This window comes from Arvicanthis niloticus, chromosome 3, assembly GCF_011762505.2.
Source record: "Arvicanthis niloticus isolate mArvNil1 chromosome 3, mArvNil1.pat.X, whole genome shotgun sequence".
NCBI classification, from domain to species: domain Eukaryota; kingdom Metazoa; phylum Chordata; class Mammalia; order Rodentia; family Muridae; genus Arvicanthis; species Arvicanthis niloticus.
Genome location: NC_047660.1, coordinates 82,751,702 through 82,778,738, shown reverse-complemented (window position 1 = coordinate 82,778,738; position 27,037 = coordinate 82,751,702). Strand labels below are relative to the sequence as shown.

At 40.5% G+C, this 27,037-nt stretch overlaps 1 protein-coding gene and 1 pseudogene across 1 annotated transcript in view; one reads left to right on the top strand and one right to left on the bottom strand.

The window, feature by feature from the left end:
• The window catches only part of Cacna1d (calcium voltage-gated channel subunit alpha1 D), a 428,745-nt gene that overhangs the window by 84,759 nt on the left and 316,949 nt on the right, over positions 1 to 27,037 (top strand). The window lies entirely within an intron of this gene.
• On the bottom strand, positions 24,015 to 25,789 carry LOC143441604 (high mobility group protein B3 pseudogene; annotated as a pseudogene).

The window sequence follows — 27,037 nt, the reverse complement described above, 5'->3', positions numbered from 1 at the left end:
AATTTTCTTCATTATATTGTTGTTTTTTAGTATCCTTGGGAGGTTGGTTTTAAGACAGCCCTCCATTGATGGAAAACTCATAAATGCTCACATTATGTAAAATATAGTTATTTATATAGAATCTATACATACCCTCTGACCTGGCCCATAGATCAGTCAACAGGGTCTGCAAGGGAGAGAATGGGAATGGAGGGGCAAGAGACATGAAGAATGGAGACTTGTCTGATCAAGTCTCATTTATTGAAAGGCAATTATGGGTATATAAGCACAAGCAGGGGAGTACAGCTGGAGACACTTAACCACAAATGCCTTGCAGCTGAGGGCACTAAACCATAAGTTCAGGATATGTCTGAGGAAAACAAGATGTTATCAGAGTATACTCAGCTGTTATGGGCTGCTTGCAAAAATATGCTAGAAAAACAAGTTTCTTGTGGTAGTAGAAAAGTATCAACCTTCAAATATATGGCCCAAGATGGCTGCAAAGATGTTAGCCGCTTTCTGCTAGGAGATGGATCCCAACAGGTCCCCCTTTTTAATTTTTCAAAAGGGAAGGCTGGGAAAACTTATGGAAACCATGCATGTCTTAGGTTGGAACAGACCCTAGCCTCCCTTTCCTGTCTTTGGATACTCAACAGCTGGTTGGTTGAGCTCTTAGGTTGGTGAGGCCTCTCAATTAGGGGGAGGGGTCTTGAGGTGTTCTCTTATCTTTCATTGATTATCTGGTTTAGCATGTATGTTAGGGGCTAATCCTTGTTGGTCTTGATGACAGAGGTTTTAGAGTCCCCTACTTCCAGTCTGTTATAATGAACTTGTATGGGTTTCATTTAAATAGCATCTATCTGTTGTCAAAAGCCATCAGTTTGTTGAACAGTATGGGACCAAGAGACAAGAGAATAAGTAGCCCTAATAGGGGTCCCAAGATGGATGGGAGTAAAGTGGTGAGCCATGGTGAGGTACTAAACGAAGCCTTGAACCTGTCTTTTTCCTGGTACACTGGCATTTGTGGTTTTCTAGGCCTTCTCTGACCTTTTTCATAGAATCTTTAACAATGCCTGAATGGCTGGTATAAAAGCAGTACTCTTCTTTAAGGGCACCACACAAGCCCCCTTGTTGGAGGAGTAAAAGATCTAAGTCTTTTCTATTCTGTAGCACTACTTCATCTAAGGAAGATAATGAATTTTATAAATGCAATATGGCAGATTCCATTCTTTCTAGATCTAAATGTATAGAAGTACAGAGCTGATCATAGCTTTGATCTTGCAAAACAATTGAGGAAGTCCCCATCCCTGCCCCAGTCAATCCCAAACCCAAAAGGACAGCTACAGTAATTTTAGTAATGAGTTCTCTCCTGGGCCTAAGCAATGTACTCCAATAAATCGTAAGTTGAGGAACCAAGAGTCCAATGGAGCCACCTTGGAGGTGCTGGTGATGATGTTTCCTTCAGCACTGAGGACTTTCCAAGTCAGGTTATATGGCATATGCTGGTTGATCTGTTCCAGTTTGAAGGCATTTTTGAACGACAGTAGCAGCATCAAGATGCAGAGAATCTTCATGTTTCCTGCAAAGAAAAAAATAGGGTTCTCAGGGGCCTTCTCCTTCCTGGATTTATTATTATTGTCTATTTGTTTAATCAGTCTCTCTGGCAGCCAGTGTGGTGTCTGTTGTTTGGGAATATATGCAGACAGAACCTCTTCCCCAGATAAACACTGGGTCTGGCCCATTCCAGGTTCCCATTAATGGGTCTTTCTAGAGGACTATTGCAAATACTTTTTGGTATCAGGATGCCAAAATCTATCTGCAGTAGACTTTCCTTCAGAATCCAAAGTTAAAAATTTAAAATAAAGAGTGTGTGATGAAGGATATTTCTGGGGAATCCCTTAGTAGGATACCACTCCCCTTTTTTGATTTTTTCAAATTGACATTTAATGGTTTGATGTGCCCATTCTACCATACCTTGGCCCTGTGGATTATATGGAATACCTGTTTTATGTAGTATTCTCAATTTTTCATAGAATTGGTGGAAACTGGAGCTTGTATAACCTGGGCCATTATCAGTTCTTTATCTGTTTATGCACACCCAATACAGTGATTGTAGCGAGCATATGAGTGATCACATTTGCTTGCTTCTCCAATTTCTAATGTCACATAAATGAAACCACTGTATATATCTACACATAAATGTATGTACTTTTGATTTCCAAATTCATTATAACATCCATTTGTCAGAGACTGGTATCAGTTCCTTTGGATTTACACCCAAATGAGGAACTGGTAAAAGTGTAACACATGATCAACATTGTTTGACAATTTGCCTAGCTTGTTCTCTGGTAATTTTAAACATGATCTTTAATGTTTGGGAATTAAAGTGACATAACTCCTGAGTCTTTATGGCCTGATCCATGTTAGACAATGGATCTGATAAAGTCACTGTGGCTATACAAGTGGCTAGATCTGCCTTGGTGTTTACCTCAGAGAGACCAACTGAGCTGACACAGATGATGTAGCAAAGAAGATTACTTGATCTTTAAAGGCATAAGAGGCTGTTCCTGATGAGGAACCATCAGTGAAAACTAGCAATGCTTCTATAGGTGCATGCGTGGTGCGAGATGGAAAAACTAATACATGGTGATTATAAAACTAAACCAGTTTGTCTGGTGGATAATGATTATCTAGCTGGCCAGCAAATGAGGCACATGCAATAGGCCAAACTTCAGAGCTCTGCATAAGCCAATCAATCTGATGCCATGTATAGGGTTGTACTATGACATCAGGGTCTTTTCCAAAATATTTTTGACTATTATCTCTGCCTAACATAATCATATCAGCTACAGCAACATAGTATGGATAAATGACCTTCTTAGGGGATGAAGAAGATGAAACCATAATATGGGTGCAGTTTGCCAAAAAGCTGCAGTAGGAATTAATTTGGTGTTAAAAATAAGAAAATATAAAGGCTTAGAATAATTAATATGAGTTATAATTGGTATGAAATAGCACTCTTCACCTTCTGTAAGGCTTTTCTACTCTCCCCTGTTAGAGCCCTGTCAGACTTAGGGTCAACATCTCCTTTGAGAATATCAAACAAAGGCTTCAACTCTCCTGTAGTAAGTTTTAAATATGCACGTAGCCAATTAATGTCTCCCAATAATTTTTGAAAATCATTAAGTGTCTTAAGGGAATCAGTCCTAAAGGTGGCCTTACTATTAATAATATGTGGACCATTAATGTGAAATCCTAAATAAGTATAAGGATCTTGTAATTGTACTTTTTCTGGTGCTATTTGTAACCTGCCATCTGTAAAGCTGTTTTAAGATCATCAAAGCACTGGAGTACCTGTTTTCCATTTTTTCCCTGCTATTAAAACATCAACCATTTAATAAATCATGTAGATTTGCTTCCATATTGTTCTAACACCATCTATGGCAGAGGCCACAAACTTTTGGCATAAGGTAGCCATACCCTGAGGCAAGACCTTCCATTTATATCTCTTCATAGGTTCTCTAAAGTTTATAGCAGGAATACTAAAAGCATAGTGCTTTCTGTCTTCAGGATGCAAGGGGATAGTAAAGAAACAATCTTTTATATCTGTAACTATTTTATAATAGCCTAAAGGTATGGCCACCTAAAGGTATTGAAGCCCAGGTTGCAAGGCTCCCATCAGAATTATGGTCATGTTAACAGCCCTCAAGTCTTGCAACAATCTCCACTTTTCTGATTTCTTCTTGATGACAAATATTGAAGTATTCCAGGGAGAATTACTCTCCTCTAAATGCCCTGCCTGTAATTGCTCCTTCACTAGCAACTGGGCAGCTTGTAATTTTTCGGTGGTGAGGGACTACTGATTCACCCAGATGGGCAAGTCCTCCTTCCTGGTGATGGGATCAGCACAACGCCCTGGGGGTGCAGCTGAATTAACAGCCCCCATCAAAAATACCCCAAGCCTCTTCTTCCAGTGTTGCCATGTGCCTCAATGAGATAAGTATTCCCTTCTTCAATTTTTCCTAATCCTTTCCCTGGGGAGAATCCAGAGTTTATCATTTGAGCCGTGATTACTTCATTGGGGTTGCACATAATCAATCCCAACTGGGATAACAGATCTCGGCCCCAGGATTAATGGGAAGGCCCAGGATGACATAGGGTTGTATATTTTCTGTATTTACTTCTTTATCTTTCCATGTCAGCACCTTAGAGCTTTGTTGTGGGTTTTGACTTTGGCCAATACCTCTTAGATTGATCAAGGTTGGGGTCAGAGGCCAGGTGGCAGGCCAATCACTTTGTTTTATGATAGTCACATTGGCTCCTGTATCAACCAAGCCTTGGAATGCCTTTCCATCAAGCCATATTATCATCATAGGTTTTTGTTTAACTATAGGTTGTACCCAGTATGCATCAGAGGAACCAAAGCCTTGATCCCCTCTCTTAGGGGACTCTTAAAATTTGATTAGTAGGAAACAATGGAAGTAACAATAGTTGAGCTCTCTTCCTTCCTGTGGGAATGGTGACTATATTCTGTATTGCCTTGGCCATTACCTTAATCTCACCTTGATAATTACTGTCTATAACACCAGGAAAAATTTGTAGTCCCTGCATGGTGGCACTGCTTCCTCCCACTATCAGGCCAAACTCATTGGGATAGAGCAGTTTGAATGCTCTGGTGGATAGGGCCTGAGGTCCCATTTCTGGGGTTAATATTGTGTGGGCAGTGGAACTGAGGTCCAGTCCTGTGCTTCCTGGTGTTGCTCGGCTAAGTTCTGAAAAGGGTTGTTGTTGTTTGTTGGCATGAAGCCAACCACCCCATAAGCCTGTTTTGACTTGTGTTGGTTTGGGACCTGGGGATGGCCCCTGTTCCTGTTTCCCTGATTATGGGAAAGGGTATCTGTCTTGGATCTACACTCATTAGCCCAATGCTTTCCACATTTGCAATGTTGTCATAGCCCAGGCTGTTTTTCCAGATGTCTCTGGATTGACTCGTTTCCTGCCCTGCAATCTTTTGCAAAGTGTCCAGGCTTGCCACACTTAAACAGGCCTTTTTGTCTCTGCTTGCCAAGAAATTTCTTACTGATTGTCCTTGCATGGTGGCTGCCATAGCTAAGCCCTGTTGGTAGGAGGGCCCTATGTCAGAACAGAGTCTGATATACCCAGTAAGGTCTGTCTTTTTCCTGTAGGGTCTAATGGCCACTTGGCAGGCAGGATTGGCATTTTCATATGCAAGCTGTTTTACATAATCTATACCTGCCTCTGTGTTACCAAAAATCCTCCCTGCTGTTGTCATCAATTGATGAACAAAATCAGAAAATCATTCATCAGACCCTTGTCTGACTGCTGTCAAAAATGTATCAGGGTCTCCCTTTACTGGGAGTTAATGACAAGCCTTCATGGCTGCATTTGAGTTTGAGTGAATAAGCCTGGGTCATATTGCATCTGGTCATCACTTGAAGCAAATTGCCCTTCTCCCACTAAGGCTTCAGAGGACCAACTGTTGCCTGCCTGAATGTTTCTCCTAGCTGTCTCTTTACAATTCTCATGATACTCTGATTTCCAAATAAGATGGTCACCACCTCTAAGAACTGCTCTCACTAGAGTATTCCAATCCCCAGGAGTCAGCCACTCCTTTGTAGCAGATTCTAAGATTGCAAGAGGAACAGTGGTGCTGTATTGTGACAATGCATTTTTAAATTCTTTAATGATTTGAAAATTAAAGTTAAACCCTGTGTGATGTCTCCAAGCAACTCCTTGAGTGTCTCTAGTCTCTGATACAGGGAAAGCCTCTGCCTATCCCTCCTCTGGGTGATCTGTGGCTGAACTAAAGCCAGAGGGCAGGGATCATCTTTGGACTCGTGCGTTGAGGAACATGAGGACCTGGGGGATTTTTGTGGGTGGCCTTGCCCTCATGAAACATCTTCCCTGTCTTTAATTTTTGTAGCTGATTAATTAAGTCCTGATACTCTTCCTCTAACTTTATTTGTTGTTTAAGGAGAGAAATTTTGTCCTGTAACTCCTTTCTGGGATCTACAACCACCATCACCATAGCAGGAGCATCTGAAAGCAGAGGTGCATAGGGAGGGGGCATTCGGGGTCGTGATATTTGGCCACCTCTTCCACTAGGTCATCCCAGTCTGACTCAGACAAATAGCCATCATCTTTTGGTCGTATTTTGGATTTTAATTTTGGGTATATGTGTTTTATTATTTTCTTTTGAACAGTTGAGTCATTTCTCTCTTTGGGCTGAGCGCTGCTATTTGGTTTTGCTTCCTTCCCACTTGGATTCTCTGTCCCTAAAGTCTGACCCAAATTTTGGGACCTATTGGATGACCTTTGAGAGGTCACTCCCTGATCATCATCACTATCTAGAGAAATTAAATCTATTTCTTCCTTAGAAGAATTTTTGTCTTTTCCTTTCCTTTTTCTTTTTTTCCCACTGTCTTTTAAAATTTTTTCACCCTCTTCAATGACTGCTGCTATTGACAGACACTTTGTTGAGATCATTTCATTAATCAGGTTTCAATATGAAAAGGCAGTAACTGGGATCTTTTCAGGCCCAAATGTCCTGTAAAAATATTTAAGTGCATCTCCAACTCTATGCCATCTTTTTTCATCAATGGTTCCTTCTTGAGGAAACCAGCGACATAACTTTAATAAAATCAAAAAATGGCGACAAATGCTGAATTTTCAGCATTACTCTCATGTCTTTAAAGCCTTTCTCATCTGTTGCACATATAGTTCATGCTGACTTATTTCTTGCCCCATTTTCATTACTATGACTTACCATTCTTGATGTGGGTTGTTCCTGCAGCGATCACCTTTGTTTCACTCTTGAACTTTCGGTTGGCCCTTCTTCCAGTAAAGTTCCTCACTGGGTCTCTCGTTCTTGCTGCCCCACATTGGGCACCAGGTGACCTGTCCTGCGGGTTAGTCAATGGGGTCTGCAAGGGAGAGAGTGGGGATGGAGGGGCAAGAAATGTGAAGAATGGAGACAAGACAGTTGTCTGATCAAGTCTCATTTATTGAAATGCAATTATGGGTATATAAGCACAATCAGAGGAGTGCAGCTGGAGACACTTAACCGTGAGTGCCTTGCAGCTGAGGGCACTAAACTGTAAGTCCAGAATATGTCTGAGGAAAACAAGATGTTATCAGAGTATGCTCAGCTGTTGTGGGCTGCTTGCAAAATTGTCATGCTTGAAAAACAAGTCTCTTGTCAGGGTGGAAAAGTATCAACCTGCAAATATATGGCCCAAGATGGCTGCAAAGATGATAGCTGCTTTCTGCTAGGAGTTGGCTCCCAACAACCCAGCTGTATATTTTAGATTAGATCCAGATCGTTCGTCATAGTGGATACAATGGAACATCTATGTGAAGAGTTGCCCCATATGACTTAGGAAAAAACATTAAGAAAAAGTGACATATGTTTATAATAGACACATTTTTTTCCAAATAGTTTTGATCCTTGGTGGTTGAATATGCTAAGACAGAACCCTCAGATGGGAAGAACTATAGAGTAGACCTGTTGTTTACGTTGTTTACAATATTGCCAGTTTGTGTTCTCTGTCTTGTTCATCCTAACCAAAAGTTTATCAATTTTTTTCTCATTAAACAAATTAGTTCTTTAAGCGGCCTAGCTCTGTTTCAATTAAAAAGCATTAAAAGATGAAAATTAGTTCTTTGAAGATTTCATACAATGTCTTTTGATCAATCTATCTTCTCAGCTTCTCTTAGACCTGTCCTCCCTTCCCTGCCCATCGAACTTTGTGTCCTCCTTTAAAAAAAAAAAACACTAAGTACAATTTGTGCTGCCATTATATTCTTGGGTATGTGCCCATTTACTGGAACATGACTGATCCACCAGAAGACATACGCTTAAAAACAAAACAAACAAAACCAAAGAAAGGAACAATAAACTTAAAAAAAGAAAAAAAAAAAAAAAACTGCTCCAAATTGCCAACAGCTCCTCAGCAACGGTGAAACTTTGTCCCCACCTCCTTTCTCCATGCTGGGATTTTGTCTGAGTTGAGCTAGCTCAGATCTTGTGCATGCTGCCACAACTGTTCTAAGTTAGCAAGTACAATTGCTCTGTCATGTCCAAAAGGCACCATTTTTTTGAAGTTATTATTCTCTACCTCTGGGTCTTACAATCTTTCCGTTCCCTCTTTCACAATGATCCCAAAGCCTCAGGAGGAAGGGGTGTGACAAAGATGTTTTATTAGTTTGACCATTCTATAGTGTCTAAAGCTGTGCCCTTTAACCAGTTGTAGGCCTCCGTGTTAATTGCTATCTACTGCAAAAAAGAACTTACCTGTTGAGGGTTGAGAGATGCATTAATCTGAGAATATAGCAACAAGCCTTCAGGGGTTGGTTTAAAACCAAGTCCATTCAGCAGCATGTTAGTAGTATGTTCTCCTCTAGGGTTCAGGACCTGCCTAGCTACAGGTTCTTGGCCCCCCAAATAACAGTGCCAGGTATGGACTTCATCTTGTAGAGCAGGCCTTAAAGCCAATTAGAAAGTGGCTAGTTATTCCTGTAACATTCATGCCATTGTTGGAGCAGTGGCTGGTCATGATTTTAACTCTCAGGGTTCGCAGCTAGAGAAGATTAATGGCTACTTTTCCTCCTCTGGTAGTGTGCACATCACCTTCAGCATCCTGAAAGCTAGCCAGCAGGGACAAGGCTTCCAGTTGGCATCAACTTGATTTATCCATGTACTATAACTCACATATATAGTATCTTCAGCAAAATGAACTCTAATTTTTCGAGACAAGTGCTGAGATTATAGGCATATACTACCGTACCTGGCTTTATGTGACTCTGGGTATCAAATTAGTGTTTTATGCATCAAGGTTAAGTAATCAACTAATTGAGCTATATTCCCAGCCTCCCAAACAACTTTTGAGTTTGTTATTTTTCTACACTCTTTGTCTGTTTTGTTACTGTTATTTTTCTCTGTTTGTTTCCTTCCTTTTATACACTTTTGGTTTTAATTGGTTTCTGAATGTGGGCATTTAGGACATTGATTTTAAATTTTTCTTCTACTTGAATATAAGCAATGGACACTAAATTGTATTGCTACAGCATACAATTCAGTGTCCTTCTATTCATTGAGTACAAACAACTCTCTAGTCTTACTGTGACTTCTTTGATACACTGTTTTTGTTTGAAGGGATATACCCAATTTTCAAATATTTGGTGGTTTCCAGTGGCTTTGCTTTTTACTGATTTCTAATTTGGCTATATTATGGTATATCTCACAGTTTGAATGTTTGCTCCCCTGTATAGTAATCATGAAGGCTTGTGAAACCTTTCAGATGGAGGGCTTAGTACAATGTAATTAGATTATTAGGAAAATGTTTCTTTCAAAAGAGGTTCATGTAATTCTTGGAGGATCCCGGTGAATCATTACATAAGTGAGCTGTTTCAAACTAAGACCACTCCATTTGCTTAGCTCTTCTGTTAATAGCTGTTCCCCTTTCTGTGTCTCTGCTGGGTTTTCATGCAGCCATTGTTAGGGGCTAAGCATTTGGACCTTGCTTGGCCTTCCAGATTCAAATGTATGCTATATAAACCTAGTTTCTTTATTAGAAAAAAAATACCAAGTTTCAGGCATTTTGTTATAGTAAGAGAAAAGAGACTAATGGGATCTGGAAACTCACTTTAAAAGTAAGATTTTTAATTTTTAAAAGTTTGTTATGACTTGTTTTATGGAGCCATCTATGGTCCATCTTAATGAACATTCAACATGCCTCTGAAAATAAAATGCTCTGCATTGTTCTGTTTAGTGTTTCATAAAGATTAACTAGGTTGGAGTGGTTGATGGTGCTGTCCACCATCCACGTTGTCTGTTGTTTATTTGTTTGTTGGATAGGGTTTCACTGGGTAGCTGTGGCTGGTCTGAATATATGGAGACCAGAGATCTATCTGCTTCTACCTCTTGAGTGCCAGGAGTAAGACATGTGCCACAATGCCTGGCATCATTCCTAATGTTTTAAGGGTGAATCTGTTTTGTCAGATGCTGAGGAAGAGAAATAAAAATCTCTAGTTATGATTGAGGATTCCCTTTTCCCTTTAGCTCTGTTTCACTTCATATATTTTTGAGCTTGGCTGTTCAGTACTTTCACATTTATAGTGGCTAGGTGTCTTGGTGAAATGACTATTTTATCACTATGAAATATCACTTCTGTAAGCCCTATTTGGTTGGCTTTACTCTAGCCAGTCTAGGTTACCTTCAATCAGTGCTCACGGTGTCCCTTTCTCTGTCCTTTAACTTCCACCTTACGGGTGTCTTTATATTCAGCATGTCTCTTAATGCAGCACATGGTTGGATCATGACTTTGATTGTCTAGTACAAAACCAAATATGTATTTTAATTTTAGTATTTAGCTTGTCTGCATTTAAAGTAATTAATGATGTCTCTCTTATCTTTTAATATTCATTTCTATTTCTTTATGTGGCTTTTCTTCCTTGGTTTCCCCCTATTTTCTTGTTTTCTCATTAATTTTAGTAGAATTGCTTTGAGTTTCTCTTTATTGTTGCTGGCTGTGGGCTTGTTGTAAATTGCCTTTATTATGTGGAGGTGTATCCTTTGTATCCCTAATCTTTCTAGGTCTTTTATCATGAATAGGTGTTGGATTTTTTCAGGAGTCTTTTCTCTATCTAATGACATCCTGTGGATTGCGTTTATTGATTTACATATGTTGAACCATCCCTATATCCCTCGATCATGATGGATTTTTTTCATATGTTTTTGGATTTGGTTTACCAGTATTTCATTGACTATTTTTGCATCAATGTTCATAAAGGAAATTTGTCTGTAATTCTTTTTCTTTTTTGGGCCTTGTCTTAGGGTTTCTATTGCTGTGAAGAGTCACCATGACCAAGGCAGCTCTTATAAAGGACAACATTTTATTAGGGCTAGCTTATAGGTTCAGAGGTTTGGTCCATTACCATCATGGCAGGAAGCATGGCAGTGTGCAGGCAGACATGGTGCTAGAGAAGGAGTTGAGAATTCTACATCTTGATCTGAAGATAGCTAAGAGAAGGGTCTCTTCCACATAGGACAGAGCCTGAGCATTGGACCTTTGAGCCAGCCTACACAGTGACACACTTTCTCCAACAAGGCCACACCTCCTAATAGAGCCATTTCCCATGAGCCAAGAATATTCAAACCACCACAGGTCTTCATGTGGTTTGGGTATCAGGGTAACAATGACCTTCTAAAATGATTTGGAAACATTTCTTCTGTTTCTATTTTGTGGAATAATTTGAAGAGTGTTGGTATTAACTCTTCTTGAAGGTCTGGTAGAATTCTGTAGTAAAACCAAAACCATCTGGCCATAGGGGATATATATATATTATATATATATTATATATATATAATATATATATAATACAATATATATATTATATACATAATATATATACATATTATATAATATATTAGATTAATATATAAATATACATATTTATACATTCATCTATATTAATATTAATTATAAAAATAATATATATTTATATATCAATCATATATATATATATTAGATTTTTAATGACTGCTTCTACTTCATTAAGGGTTATCATATTGCTTATATTTTGGTTTAACTTTGGTAAGTGGTATATATTAGGAAATTTTTTTTAGATTTTCCAATTTTGTGGGAGCACAGGTTTTAAAAGTCCTTAAGAAGCATAATGTTCTTATGATTTTCTGGACTTCTTTCATGTCTGTTGTTACGTCCTACTTTCCATCTCTAAATTTGTTAATGTGAATCTTTCCCTCTGCCTTTAAGTTACTTTGGATAAAGGTTTGTCAATCTTTTAACGTTCGCAAAGAACCAACTCTTTGTATCACTGCCTCATAGTATTGTTCTTTATTGTTTCTATTTTATTGATTTCAGCCTCTAGTTTATTTAGTGCCAATTCATCGTTTTGGGTATGGTTTCTTCTTTTTGTTCTAGAAGTTTCAGGTGAGCTGTTATTATTATCAGATCTCTCCAATTTTTTTTAATGTAGGCACTTAGTGCTATTAACTATCCTCTTAGAACTGCATGTGTCCCAAAAGTTTGGGTATGTTGTCTATTTATTTTCATTCAATTCTAGAATGTCTTTGTTTTATTTCTTGACCCATTTTTTTTTTTCATTCACTAGTGAGCTATTCAATTTCCATGAGTTTGTGACAATTCTGTTGTTTTTTATTGTTGTTGGTATTCAGCTTTAATCTGTGGTGATCAGATAGTATGCAGGGGATTATTTCAGTTTTTATTATATATGTTGAGACTTGCTCTGTGTTTGAGTGTATGGTCAGTTTTGGAGAAAGTTCCATCAGGTACTGAGAAGGTGTATTCTCTGTGTTTGGGTGAAATAGTCTGTAAATATCCATTAGGCCCATTTGGTTTATAGTGTCTTTTAACTCCAGTATTTCTCTTTAGTTTTTGTCTGGATGACCGATTTGTGAGAGTGGGGTATTGAAGTTTCCCACTGTCAGAATGTAAGCATCAATTAGTACTGTTTCTTTTGTGAACTTGGGTGCCCTTGTGTTTGGTGCATGGATGTTAAAATTGCAATGTCCTCTTATTGGAATTTTCCTTTGTGTATATGGTGTCCTTTATCTTTTCTGATTAGTTTTGGTTTGAAGTCTATTTAGTCAGATACTAAAATGGCTGCACCAGCTCGCTTTGTAGGTCCATTTTCTTGGAATATCTTTTTTTTTTTTTAATTCATTTACCCCACGGTGATGTCTATCTTTGGAGTTAAGGTGTATTCCTTGGGTGCAGCAGATCCTGTTTTTGTATCCATTCTGTTAGTCTATGTCTTTTTACTGGAGAACTGAGACCATTTATGTTGGGAGATTTCAGTGAGCAGTGTTTGTTGATGCTTGTCATTTTTTGTTGTTGTGGTGGTGGCGGTGGTCTCTCTGTGTGTGTATCTCTCTCTCTCTCTCTCTCTCTCTCTCTCTCTCTCTCTCTCTCTCTGTCTATACGTGTTTGTGTTTCTCCCTTTTTTGATTTTCTGGTCCAGGATTATTCCTCAAGTTTTCTTAGGTTTAGTTAACCTCTTTAGGTTGGAAGTTTCTTTCTAGAATTTTTTTATAGGGCTGAATTTGTACATAGATATTGTTTAAATTTGGTTTTATCATGGGATGTTTTATTTTCCCCATTTATTGTGATTGAAAGTTTTTCTGGGTCTAGTAGTCTGGACCGATGCTGTAGTATCTAATAGTCTGAAGCATATCTATCTAGGTCTTCTAGCTTTTAGAATCTCCATTGGGAAGTCACGTGTTATTCTAATAGATCTGCTTTTATTATCTAAAAGATCTTGGTCTTTCCCCCTTGCATCTTTTAATATTCTTTGTTCTGTATGTTTAGTGTTTTATTATGTTAAGGGGACTTTCCTTTCTGGTTCAGTCTATTTGGTGTTCTATAAGTTCCTTGCACCTTTATAGGCATCATCTTTAGGTTAGGACAATTTTCTTCTATGATTTTGCTGAAAATATTTTCTGTGTCTTTGACCTGGGTTTTTTCTCCTTAATTTATTCCAATTATTCTTAGATTTGGTTTGTTTATAGTGTCCCAGCCTTCCTGGATGCCAGAAGTTTTTTAGACTTTTCTTTGGCTGAGGTATCATTTCTTCTATTTTGTCTTCAATGCTTGAGATTCTCTCTTCTGTCTTGTTGATATGGTTTACCTCTGAGGTTCCTGTTTGAGTTCCTAAATGTTTTTTTTTTTTTTTTTCAAATTTCCCTCAGTTGGATTTTCTTTATCGATTCTATTTCCTCTTTCAGGCCTTGGACTGATTTTATTAATTTTCTTCCACTGTGTTTGTTTTCATAGATTTCCTTAAGTGATATATTCATTTCCTCCTAAAGGTCCTCTATCACATTCATAAAAGAAGCTTTAAGGTCTTTACCTTGTGCTCCAGTTGTGTTGAAATTCCCAGGATCTGCTATGGTAGGGTTGCTGGGCTCTACCAGGAATATAGTGTCCTGGCTGTTTTGTGTTTCTATGCTGTGGTATTTTATGCTTTTAGGCATCTGGGTTTGGAAAGTTTCTCATTCTAAGTGCTGCTATCTAGTCTTGTTTTTGTTGGGTGGTTATTTTATTCCTTGGTTTCTGTTGCTATCTTTGGTTTTTAGGAGAGGTAGCTGTGTGTTGCCTGAGATCCTGTGTGTTTGTAGCAGATTCTTCTGGGGTCCTGTTACCTGTAGCCACTGGGAGTTCTAGGTAAAATCTGTTCCTAGATATTAGGAACTGACAATTAGGAATGGGGATGGGCTAGAGGAAAGGGTCCACAGAAAGGGAGAAACCAGAGTGTTCTGCTAGGATCTGCTTAGTCCCCTGTGAATGGGGGCAGAGAGTGAGGAGAAGTCACAAAGCCAGATAGTCTGCTACAGGGCTGGAGATGAAACTGGGGGATTGGATGTGGAAGGGAGGAGGAAGAGTGAAGGTCTGAAGCTCACCTACCTGCTTTGCTATCCTACTTGCTTCTCTGGCAGGCTTAGCCAGTAGGTTCCTAGGGAACCCTGCTGGAGTTGGGGGTGGGGATAACAGGTGAGTGGAAAGGAAAGTTGGAAGATTTTATGTGAGTAATTTACAGCAGAGAGGGGCACAGAGGAGGGGAACCATAGCAACTGGTCTGCAACAGAGTTAAGGGTGAGATGGTGTGTGTTGGGTGGGGAGGGGTTGGATTTAGAGGAGAGGTGACCATCTTCACTTAGAATACCTGCTTCCCTGGCTGGAGGGGCTTTAGGTTCCCAGAGAATGCCTGTTGGAGTTAGGGTTGGGGAAAGGAAGTTTAGAGGGGAAGATCTGTGTGGTCTACTAGGGATGGGCAGGAAAAAAGGGGAAGCCACAGCTGATGTGGAACTGGGGATGAGGCAGGGAGACTGGATTTGGAGAAGAGGAGGAAGAGGTGAAGAGCTGTAGGTAGCCTACCTGCTTCCCTGGTGAGAGCCTATAACATGGTTTTATTACATCAGCATGTGATAGCCACGCCTCTGTTAAAGCAATTAAGAGAAGAAGAAAATGTATAGTATTCTACATTTGCAAACATACTTACCATTCTGGTGCTTTCCCCCAAAGATTCAAATTTCTGTCTAGTTTCTAAAAAAAGAACTATCAAACAAACAAAACTACTTTTTCTTGAAGAACTTAGTGTTCTGCTCTTTTTAGTGATAGGAATTCTCTTGGGTTTCATTTATTTGAAAATGACTTTACTTACCTTTTACTTTTAGCCAAGAAGAGTTGTTTCTTGTTATTTAAATTAGTATATCTAGCTTGACTCAGACTCAGACATCCTCACTCCAGCTAAGCAGCAATAGAAATTCCCCTCAAGTCCTTCCAATTCCTACCTGTGGTTTCTGTTGTCTATTTTGGAGTTTTCTTCATGAGGTCATGGTATGGTGTCAATCAGGAATTTGGGTACAGCTTGTATTTAGATAATTTTTTAGGATAATAATTTTTGTGAGATTCTTTCTAGTACCTTTCTTGTAATTCTCTAGCCTTTCCACTAGCGTACACTCTATTTTAGCTTTAAAAAGCATTTACTTATTTGTCTGTCTATCTATCTATCTATCTATCTATCTATCTATCTATCTATCTTTGTGTGTAAATGTTTGGCTTGCATGTGTGTTTGTCTACCATGTCTGTGCGCCACGTGAATACCTGGTGCCAACAGAGGTCAGAAGATGACATCAGATCCTCTTGAATTAGAATTACAGAGGGTTGTGAGTTACTTATATGGGTGCTGGGAGTTGAACCATGATCCTCTGGAAAAGCAACCAGTGCTTTTAACTATGGACCCATTTCTCCAGCTCCAGTTCCCATTTTTTCAAAAGCTTGTGTTTCTGTATCTTATGTCTGGTTTCAATCAACTTCCAATTATTTTATGCAGTTTAGACATTTTGTCATGATTTTGTAGTTTTTCTCTGGAGGAGAAATACATTTTCCAAGCTATTCCAGTGTTATGAGCTGGGAGCCTCAACTACAGATTTAATAGGAGCAAGTGCCTTGGCTCCTGCCACTCTGTAGTTTTCCATTGAGCCATGTTGAGTTGGTTTGCTTCCTGCCAGGATCTCTTGAAGGTGTTAAGGCCTTGCCTTCTTCTGCCTTGTCATGTACTTTTCTTCTTCCTTTTTTTTTTTTTTAAATGTTAAAAAATTATATCGCTTCTCTCCTTCCCTTTTGTCTTAGTTAGGGTTTCATTGCTGTGAACAGACACCATGTTCAAGGCAACACTTATAAAGACAAATATTTAATTGGGGCTGGCTTACAGTTTCAGAGGTTCAGTCCATTATCATCATGGAGGGAAGCATGGCACTGTCCAGGCAGTTATGGTGCTGGAGAAGAAGCTGAGAGGTCTACATCTTGGTTCAAAGGCAGCTAGGAGGAGACTGCCCTCTGCAGGCAGCAGGAGGAGGCTCTCTTCCACACTGGCTGGAGCCTGAGCAGAGGAGACCTCAAAGCCCGCCTACACAGTGACACTTCCTCCAACAAGGCCATGTCTCCTAATTATTGCCACTCCTATGACCAAGCATTCAAACATATTAATCTGTGAGGGCCAAGCCTATTCAAGACTTAGGCCAGAGCCTAAGTCTTCCCATATTCTTCTCTTCATTCCATCTCAAATTCATGACTTCTTTTTGAAAATTATCACACACACACACACACACACACACACACACACACACACACACCACTTAATCTGTTTAATGTGGCTTATGTATTTATGATTTTCTGCTTACCACTTTGTTTTGGATAACCAATAAGAGGATTTTCCTCATCCCTGGGAGAGGCTAATTCATTCTCTCTCTCTCTCTCTCTCTCTCTCTCTCTCTCTCTCTCTCTCTCTCTCTCTGTCTCTGTCTCTCTCTGTCTTTCTCTCTGTGTGTCTCTCTCTGTCTGTCTGTCTCTGTCTGTCTGTCTGTTTGTCTGTCTGTCTGTCATTAATGGCTTATTGTTCCTTGTCTAGGGGTGGGACCTTATGAAATTGACTTCTTCTGCATCAGCACGTCTATTAATATTGTTACTGTTCAGGTCATGTTTAGGCAGCCATATTGTACCATGGGTTTAGCTTCTCTTCACCCCCCACAATCCCACAGCATACTCCCTGTTCCTATGGCTCTTATAACTTTCTGCCCCCTCTTCTGAGATGTTCCTGGAGCCTTAAGTGCAGGTATTGCCTTGTAGATGTATCCCCTGGGGCTGCCTTCTTCCACCCAAGATTGGTTCTATGTTTGCATTATTTTAAGAATAATTTTCTAGGAAGAGAATTGGGAAAAAAATCTTTGTTGTGTTCTTTAAAACCTGAAGTCTTTACTTAGCTTGTTTTCTTGAAAGATCGTAGCTACTGTTGGTGTTTTCTCAGTAATGTGTAGCTCCTAGCTGGGAAATGACAAGCAGACATTCGTGAGCAAGGCCGGAAGAGTGGATGTTGTGCTTGGTTTTAGGAAAAGTCACACTGCTAACGTTTTAAATGATTATTTATTAGCTTACACAGAGGTAGGTCTTACTATTGCATTCTTCAAACCAAATTGTTTTTGATGTTTTTCTCCTGCTTCCCCACTCCCTGTTTCTATTCTTCTACCCTAAGAGCCCCTTTCCTCTCTCAGGCTGCATTCGACTTTTGCCTAGCCCCACCTTCTCAGTATGTCGTGTTCCCCTCTCAGGTCTGCTCTCCAGTGTTGTAGTTTATCACCATTCTCTTACCCCTTTCTTATATACATACAAACATTAAATTTAGGATCTTTAAATTAGAGAGGATGTATGATTGTTGTCTTTCTGAGACCAAATCACTCTGTTTAATACTTTTCAGATCTATCCATTTCTGACAAAGTTCATTGTTTACTTATGGTGGAGTAAAGTTCCATTGTGTATAAACGTCACACTGTTATTACCCATTCATCTGCTTCCCTTTCCTAGTTACTATACTATGAACTATGAATTCTATACTAATGAACATGCCTGCCGAGTCCCTCTGCTACCCATGCTGAAATATCGACTAGCTTGACCAGGTGCAGGTCTTGTGCAGCTTCACCACAGCTTCCGGGAGTCTGTGGGCACAATGGCTGTGCCATGGTTAGAAGAGTGTTCCACAGTACTCTTCCCTAGCCTCTGGATCTTATGATTCTTTCCACTCCCTCTTTTGTGATATTCCCTGATCCTCAGTGGTGGTTGATACATATGTCTCATTAAGGTGCTGGTTAAATGGCTCAGTGGGTAAAGGTATTTACTGCCAACTGGCAGGCTTTAGTTTGATCTCTGGGACCCAAATGGTGTAAACCAACCCCTTTAAGTTGTCCTCTGACCTCCACACCTACGCTGTGTCATGTGTATGCACACACATACAAATAAATGTAACAAGCAAACATTCCGCTCAGAGCCGAGTACACAACGCTCACTTCTCTTCCTCAATTTGATGAGCTAAGAGTCTATGCACTGATTGCAGAGCCTTCATTTTAAGGCAGTCTTAGATCATAGCCTGCTCTCCAAGCCCTGTCACCACCGAGGGATCATTTTCTCCCAGGAATGAAGAAGTAGGGATTAGAATTGTCCACTCCTCGTGTTTCAGATGTGGTTCCTGATGAAAGCTTCACACTCTCTGCCGTATCTGCCTGCTTCCTCCAGCCACCTCTGTTCTGTCCGTGCCATTGAGCTTCTGTTCTGGCCTAGCCATCCACTAGCTGTATAACCTAGGCCAACACAATCATTACAGTTCCAGCATACTCCTTTATAAACCAGAGGTCATAGTGTCTTGATCTACCTCGGGGGCTTAAAGAACTGCATAGAAATGAGGCATTATGAAAATAAATTATTAATGTTAAGGCACAGAGAAGCTTGCTTATGGGAAGAGTTTGCTATTGTTTCCTTATGAGTTTATAATTCTTTGCCATCACAGAATCTACACCAAAGTGGAAGTGACTCTGTTGGAAGTGTCACTACTACTGCCACATCCCCCTAATTTCTTCAACCTGACTATCCCCATAGGTGGCGATAGCAATCTGCATGGCAGTACTCCCCCACTGGCCACCACAGTGGCCACGGAGCTTGGAGCTTGTTCTGTCTTGTCAGAGGCTTGGCAAAATCAGCTCCCTGCCGCTTTCTCATCGTTCAGAATCCAATTAACCGTCTCTGGCCACAGCATGACAATCATCTGGGTTCCACACAGTGCTGCTTTCCCTGTGGAAGCCTTAGGGAGCAGAAGTGAGAAGTAAAGCTACTTTATCCTAGAAAGGTTAAGCCTGCAGTCCCTTAAGGGATGAGCATCTACAGGGTCCAGATCTACATTCACATGGGACAATTGCTCTACCTCCTTCTTCAAGATGTCACAGGGGCGGTGTCCAGAAGCAACCTTCTGCCTTCTGGGTCAGTACTCACTTTGAGAAACGAAGTCGGAGTGGAATGGTCCAGCAGGGAGGGATGCTGGCAAGTTAGGTGGGAGCTGGATTGGAGAAGTGCTTGAAGCTCGCTCAAGGCAGAGTTGAACTTTGTTTTAAAAGAACAGTTAGAAACCTGACACTGGATAGGGGCCTAAGTTCTCTGTAGAAGACAAGCATGTTCTGCTATGACCTTCGTCTGACCTTGCAGACGGCCATCTTGTAGCATGTCACCACTCAGCATCTGCCAGTTTCATTTCTATGAAATAGAGCAATGTAGCCATTTAGGGAGGTGAAATCATCCAAAATTCTAAAAGCTAGATTCAGGCTGAATCTGCTATTAAGTGATGGTTTTATGATCCTTCAGTCTGCTGGTCAACACAATGAGTGTGAAGGGGACGGCTAGGTGGAAGGAGGCCTCTCTGTGGTTCCTCTTGAGTGTTCACATATATGTATGTATCCTACGTGCTAATGTCTCACACACCTACAGGCTTACTGTGTTGAAGTTTCTGAAGATGTTTTTTTTTAATTTTATTTTATATTTTATTTACATTTCAGATGCCATCCCCTTTCCCCATTTCCCCTCCCTAGAAAACCCCTATCCCATGCCTCCCTTTCCTTTTTGCTTTTATACAATTTTTTAAATGTTAATCAAAGGCTTTATAAGTTTGGTAATGTTCAATATCAATCAGAAGTGTAACCCAATACCCAACCTAGATATATCAACTATCTTTGACTGGTGGAGACATGTGAACATCTGCCTCCATGCCCTTCCCCACCCCCCCCCCCCCGCTTTCTCTCTCTTTCTCTCTCCCATCACCTAGCTTCTCCTCTCCTTCATCTTCTCCTCTCCTTACTCTGTCTTTTCCTCTCGGTACTCCTTCCCCCTTAGCTCCTCCTACATATCACCCTTCCTTTTAAAATAAAACTTTTCTCTCAAAATACAGTTAGAGCATAATTATTCCTAATTGTACCAATGAGGTACAAGATAGTCCTAATACTCAGCCCATCATTTTGTTGACTAACCAGAACCTCTGTCATCTCTCCTAACTAAAACACTTAGTTTTGAACCTGGCTTTTTTCTTGGCTTTAGAATGAATGTCAGCTGAAAACCATCCACTCAGATCTTTTCTCTCAAAGTAAATAGCCAGGATTGGCTATGAGACTATAGGTCTTCAGCCCCGTCAGAAGTCCAGAATGACTGAGTTAACTGTCTGAAGATGTTTTGAAGAAAAAATAAATGACTTGAAAAAAAATTCCCAACTGATATAATCTAGTCATTACCAGGTAGACTTTTGCCATTTGTAACAGTTTTTAGAAAGGAGAATGACTTTGGCAAGGTACCCAGGCTAGTTTTCCCTATGTCTGATTTTCTTCCCATCCCTAGCTGAAGAACTTCTTGTTGGTGAGAGACTCACTGATTCTGCCCATGTGAGAGAGTAGAGGGAGAAAGAGTTAGTCAGCTTAGGTAGTAGGGAAGACAAGCAGAACCCAGGCTGGGTCCTGGCCTAAGGGAGAGATTGAATTAGATAAAGATTTAGCTGGGAATTCCAGCTAAAACCAGACGGAGTGACAGGTCTCTGGGCCAAGAGAGCTCAGCTGGCTTGATGAGAGCTGGAAGCAATGGGAGATGAAGCGTGGGTCTTACAGCCAGGCAGAGGAAGAGACTGTCACTTGGAGCCCTACGCTATTTCTACTCAGAGTGTGCCTGGAAATGAGAGGTCTCTAGACGACCTCAGAGTAAGAGAGGTATTCAGAGACACAGAAGTAAGAGTAAGAGAGGTATTCAGAGACACAGAGGTATCAGAGTAAGAGAGGTATTCAGAGACACAGAAGGTTGCTGGGTATGGTGCCTCATGCCTATCATCCCAGCACTTGGGAGGCTGAGGCAGGAGGGCTGCCACGAGTTCAAGGCCAGCTTGTGATACGTTGAGTTCTGGGTAAGCCTGACCTGTGGAGAAAACTCTGTCTCAAAACAAACAAAGCAAAACAGGTAAAAATAAACATAGAATCTTATGTCCACTCCCAGGCTTCCTGAATCAGAATGTAGATTTTTAACAAGATCACGAATATATATGCCTTTCTGTGTACTTTAAGTCTGAAGGTGATGCAGTCCAGGACAATGGGTCTCTAAGATACTGATAAACCAGACCCACAAATAAGACTCATTAGTCTTATTTATCTGATGGCTCAGATACTTTAAGGAGCTCTAAGATGTAGCAAGGGTTGAGGACTACAGAACTGTAAGGCAAGAATGAAAACGTTAGTTCATAGAATGGAAGAGAGAGAAGGTTCAATAAAGGCCATGTGACAGAATTCAGAGTGTGCTCCACAAGGAGACGGCACCTCCATCAAAGTGTCTCTGGTTGAGAAAATGCCCGAGTACCAGTTGCTGCTGGATACTGGCTTGCAGAGGATAATGAGGACTTCTTTTAGTACCAAACATTAACAATAAGATTTGATGGTGAACAACACCTGGCAGGTATTACATGATATCACATTGTGATATCAGGTCTTGAAGAATGAATTTGTAACTTGGTATTACAGCCCAGAGCTGGGGCTTGGAAATGTTACAATGTTAGTCCATAGAACTTTGCTGTGCTTTAGAATAACTTAGGTTCCACTTCTGTGCCTGAACCCATTGTGTTGACCTCAGTGATAGAGCAAGCATTGTCTTTTCTGTTTGGCCTCAGCAACCCTAGGCCTAGAGTCAGGGAAGGACATGCTTAGGCCACCTTCAAGAGAGCCCTGTGGAGTTCATTACCAGAAGGGCCTGGCCTGTGCGAAGTTCCCCTGCCAGCTCTGTGACTCATCCACACACTTCCCCAGTGATATTTTCAGAGTACAATTATGTGTAGCAGACTCTCTTCCATGGCTGACAATGTTGCCCATCTGTGAAGTCATTAAGCTCTTGAGCTCTAAACGCATGGAGGAGGTAAACAGTGGGAGTAATTGGGAACCTACTCCCAGGGTGGGAGCCTGGGATTCACGTTCTGTCCCAGGGCACTTAAGCCCTGGTATCTTTCTTTCTGGGGGAGCATGGGGTTGAGCATTAATATGTGTCATCTCTGCAGTAGAATACAACCAAATTAGTAAACACAGATCAGGATGATAAAGTAGGCTTAGAGTTGGGAAGCCCAGATTCATATATGTTCATATGCATAGATTATGAACATATGCCATATATTAGCAGTAGTCACGCCCACGTTTCTTCCTTGGTGATTGGGTTTTCTTTCTCATAGGGCTGTAGTATGCAAGCATTCCGGAGAATGCTTTCTAAATTATACTGCACAATACAAATACTTTTTTTTTTTTTTTTAGAGACATGGTTTCTCTGTGTAGTCCTGGCTATCCTGGAACTCATTCAATAGACCAGACTGGCCTCAAACTCATAGAGATCCGCCTGCGTCTGCCCCCTAAGTACTGGGATTAATCAGAGGTAATGCTCCACCACCACCCAGCTTAAATACTTCTTTAAAAGGGTCACTAGAATGCTTAAGGGAAAGAAGCAGAAGGCTAAGTGTCTTTATTGGAAGACCCATTTCTATGATGGTTATGTAGTGCTAGTCCTACATTTTCTAGTACACAGGAAAAAAAATCCTATCTGCTTGGTTCTATGTCTTCTGTGGTCTATTTCTCCTCAGCCTGATATTCCAGGGCCAATCTTTAAGGTTTTTTTTTTTTTTTTTTTGCTTCTATGATTACATGTTTGTGGGCACACTCTGCCTTTGGGAAAAATGATGAAATTTCTAGCAACAGTGTGCCTGGTAGAGACATGGCAGAATTTATCTCTGGTATAGTCGAAGCCATAGTGAATAGGCTTTCCTTAGAGATTTTAGCTTTCTTTGTTCAGATTGTTTTTCCTTGTCCTCAAAGATGTCAGCAATTATAGGACCCACGCTGTAAGTATCGTGGGAGTCTATGAACTAGATCCAATGTTGTTGTTTTGAAGGATGGATTAAGATTGAAGAAGAGCTGGATGGTGGTAGTGCTCACCTTTAATCCCAGCACTCGGGAGGCAGAGGCATTCGGATCTCTGTGAATTGGAAGGCAGCCTGGTCTATAGAGTAAGTTTCAGGTTAGCCAAGGCTACACATAGAGAAACTGTGTCTTGAACTCCCTCCCCCCCCCCAAAAAAAAAACCCCAAAGGATAAGCTATCATGTTTGTCACATGATAGTATCATGGCAACACAAAGACACTAACATTCCTCCTGCTGGCTCGTTTATCCGGAACCAGAGAGAGGCTCACTTGCAGAGTGCAGTGTCTTCAAGCCAGAGTGTATCTGTCAGTCAGCTGGAAAACTGTTGACAGGCAGACTGTGGTGTCCTGCCTATAAAATTTCCCATCCAGGAGGTCTGTGACCGTTTGGATAAATTTGCGATTCTTGTAGGTTCTTAGGTGCTGCTGCTGCTACAGCATCAGTAGCTACACTTTGAAGACCACAGGTCTTGTGCTTTATGATGTATAGGATGCTTTCTCATTCTAATCCCTCTATGTCGGCATACACCCGTGACCTTATGGTAGGTATTTAGGAAGACCAACCGCCACAGTTCTCACAGCAGTGAGGAGTAGGCTGAAGTTTAGAGCCTTGCGCTTGTATTATTCTGCTTAGGTTTTTTTTTTTTTTCAGTTTTAAAAATATAATACTGTTTATTTAACTTGAAAAACATCTCAGCATTCTAAACATACAAAAAAATAACAGAATGTTGCAAATTGTGTTTAGGTAGAGAGGGTTCTTGAACTTCCACTGATGGCAGCAGCTCTTTGTTTTGGAAAACAATGAGTTCTACAGTTTCTTTAAAAAGTTTAAAATCTACTGCACTTAACTAAAGAAAAATTCTCCAAACACTTCTCATGCTAGCTGACCCCGCCCTTTTCATAACTAAGAATGTCAGCAGGATGCTATGCCACTGTATACAAAAACAAGACAACCTGAAGCTAAACGGATGCCCACCGCAGTATCAACAGGTCCAGCCTCACAATGCATGCCTTGAGCTACGGCCCCCTCCAAAAGGCATCTTCCCCTCACAGCCCCCACACCAAACAAGGAGCATCAAGAATCTGTCTGGGTTGTTTTGTTCTCTTTACAAACTATAGATATGTACCGCTGACAACTCAGGATTTCTAGCCAATAACCATATAGTTAACACTACCTTACGAGTGAAGGACAAAATGTCAGAAACATCTTCAAATGCCTTGTGATACCAGTAGCAAAGCGTGCTGAGTGAGGAAGACGCCAGAGTGCCTTTTCATTTTAAAAATGTTTGGAGCTATGTACGACTTTGATACAGTTTCAGGGTACTGTGGACACCCACGGCCATTTCATGTAAACCACTGACACTTTGAGAAACTACAATATGATTGTGATCAAATTTTGTAATTAAACCTAACAAGAGCAATAGATGGGAATCCAATAAGAGCTGTGTCAAGCACAACACTTTCCTACTCTAAGGTATTCACAAGGAGACAGAGTGTTTACTCTCTTCCTCTTCTTCCTCTTCCTCCTCCTCCTCCTCTTCCACCTTTTTCTGGGCAACTTTAGCAGGACCCTTGGCACCATCAAACTTTCCTTTTTAGACTTACAGTCAGCGACATCCTTCTCATACTTCTCCTTCAGCTTTGCTGCCTTGGTAATGTAAGGCTGCTTTTCACTGTCACTTAAGTTATTCCACATGTCACCCAGCTTTTTGGCCACATCTCCAATGGGGTTGCCAGGGTTTGTCGATTTGATCTTGGGGCAGAATTCGGAGCAGAATAAGAAAAATCCAGACGGAGGTCTTTTGCGGGCATTCGGGTCCTTCTTCTTGCCTCCTTTAGCTGGTCCATAATCCTTCAACTCCTGATCATAGTGTACTTTATCTGTCTTTGCCATTTCATCAAACTTTGATTTCTCTTTGCTAGACATTGTCTTCCACCCCTCAGAGAACTTCTTGAAAAATTGACTGGAATCTTTGGATTTTTCTTCTTATGTTCTTCCCTGCATGTCTGCAGGAAGAAGGCATAAGCAGACATCTTGCCCTTTGGTTTCTTGGGGTCACCTTTAGTCATCTTGACTGTATTGTTCACTAGTCTGTATTCTGCCTAGTTTTAAGTTGTGCCATTGCAGAGTTATAGAATGTCAACCAGTGTGGCCAAAATGAGAACCTTGATTTGATTCTGGGTCTTGGGTGTAATAGTCACCTCGTTGTCCGTCTGTAGTGAATGATAATAATTACAGTATTTTGAAGATGTATGAAGAAAATTTGACAAAGTAATAAGGGGCAGAAGGAGACATTTCCAAGCAGAAAGCTGTGTGGATGACAAAGGAACCCAGTGAGGCAGAAGGAGCCTGGAAAGGAAGCCAGTCAGAGCCTGCTACAAAGGAGGAAAGTGCACAGGAGACAGGCTGTGGGCGTGTCCTGAGAGTCCCAATGGAGATGCCACCTTGCTCAGGCTTTTTGATTCATGGGACAAAATGGCCACGATTTTTTTTTTTTTTTTTTTTTTTTTTTTTTGCAACTTAGCTGTTATCAAAAGTCTATCTAGTATGCTTGTTACAGAAGGCAATTTGTAAACCCCTCATATCCACCCTGGAATTCTCAGTTATTTGCTGTTAAAGAAGCTTTAACTGTTGAAAAAATAAAAGTGGAGCTTTTGATCTGGTTCCCTTAGCTCCATGTGTTTCTTGTATTTATCAAAATGGAACACTAACAAATATTTATCCAGTTTCATAGATGTGTTGACAATGAAGCCTACCACGTGTGTCTCCCTGTCATGGAGATTCTTTTGCTTAATACATGATTGACTGAGATGTCTTCAATGTACTATAAACACACATTAAAAATAGCAACCTGAAAAATGCAGGAACTGAATAGAAAGGTCCACATTTCAGGGTGGGAAAGTGCCAACCTGGTCATTAGAGCACGAAACACATAATCTTTACTGAATTATCTAATTTTTTATAACAGTCCTTCAAAATAAATGGTTTTGAATCTTGCAATGTGGTTTTTTAAATACATAAAATATTCTCAAACTGGAACTTTAAAAAGTTTTCTGTGCATGTTTATATAAACTCTGTCTTATTTTATCAACTTTTCAAGCCTGCAGTCCAATTCCATTTTTTAGCATCCTTTTTTCCTTTTACCCCAGTCATGAAGCATTTTCAGATTACATTTTTGTCAGACACAGGCACACACAAAAATGTTCCAACACTGACTGAGTATTCCCTGCTTTGTTAGTCAAAGGGATTGAAGGAGTTTGCATTTAAGGTTTATACTTCTTTCTTTTACTCCTTAACACCTCCCTTACATGTATTTACTTATTTGTGAGTGTGTACATGTGGTATGTGTGCATGTGTATACGTTTGTGTGCATATGTGTGTGTATGCATGTGTACGTGTGCAAAAAGGTCTTTGTGTATATGTATGTGTGAGTGCACACTCAAGTGTACATGTGTGTGCATGCTTGTGAGTGTGTGTGCTTGTGTGTGTACGTCAGGTTGTCAGTGATGCTGGTAAGTACCTTTCCTATTGAGCCATCTCACTTGCCACAGGTCAGCTGCAGGTGTCATTGCCGAAACACCATCAACCTCCTTTGAGGCAGGGTCTTCTCCTTGGGTTGAAACTCCCAAAATAGACTAGGTTAGCTGGTCAGATAACCCCAGGGGTCTGTCTGCCTCTGCTTCCTCCCTGCTGAGATTGTAA